Genomic DNA, 957 nt, shown 5'->3' on the forward strand with positions numbered 1-957 from the left:
CCCGCCATCTTTTGATGCTTCCTTGATCATTCAATTTTTTGCCCATAGCATCTTTCCTTCTTTCTTTTTTAAAAAATCTTATTAATACAGTATTTGTTTCTCTTCCCTCAGTCAAACCCTGAGCCACTGTGAGATACAGGGAAAAGAACATATAATATGGTAGATGGGATACAGGGGGGAGAAAATCATTGAGACGGCTCCTTCACATGGCACAAAGCATCAGAAACGTCACCATCAGGCAATGGAGCCCCATGGCCAATAAGATGGAAAAGCCCAGAATGGCAAAGGAGAAGAGCTGCTGCTTTAGAGGAGGATTCCTGGCATAACCAATGGTGAGACTCCCAAACACAGTCACAATCCCAGCTCCAGAGCCAGCCACTCCTACTGTGGCAGCCCCTGCCCCAATGAACTTGGTCAATATCCCTTGAGATGATGCTGGTTTGGAAGCTGCGGCTAGGGATAAATGAAATCAAGGAACATGGGGCTGTCCAGCAACTGAAGTTCTCCTCTGTTAGTGTCTCTGGTTGTTTCAGTGGCACTGCAGAATAAACGACTCAGCAGCTGAGAGGCACTCCTGACCAGGGAAGGTATGGAGACAAACTTGGTGCAAACATACATTTAAGAGGATGAGGGGCTGTTGCAGGAAAGCTGCTCCTAGTGCAGAAAAGACAGAGCCATAGCATCTTTCAATATTGCAACTCAAGGCTTAAATTTTTCCATTTTCTCAGCTTGAGAAATGCAGAGCAAGTTCTTCTCTTTTTATTCTCCAATTCCAGCTCTCTACACATTCTTTGCTTTCTTTTCAAGCTGCCCTTTGAAATCTTCGGTTCAGATTTTTACTTCAGCATGTTTACCCTTTGTTTTGGCTTCTCGGTGCTCTAGTACGATTTTCAGAGTCTCTTCTAACATCTATTTCAGTTTTTCTTTCTCTTCTATCTTTGTAAAGACCTTTCGCTC

At 43.8% G+C, this 957-nt stretch overlaps 1 pseudogene; it reads right to left on the reverse strand.

Moving 5' to 3' along the window:
- Window positions 1-202: 202 nt before the first annotated feature.
- On the reverse strand, window positions 203-668 carry LOC102855744 (annotated as a pseudogene).
- Between the last annotated feature and the right edge of the window lie 289 nt (window positions 669-957).

This window comes from Elephantulus edwardii, unplaced genomic scaffold (genome assembly GCF_000299155.1).
Source record: "Elephantulus edwardii isolate Elephantulus edwardi_28Jun2011 unplaced genomic scaffold, EleEdw1.0 scaffold00302, whole genome shotgun sequence".
In the NCBI taxonomy this organism is placed as follows: domain Eukaryota; kingdom Metazoa; phylum Chordata; class Mammalia; order Macroscelidea; family Macroscelididae; genus Elephantulus; species Elephantulus edwardii.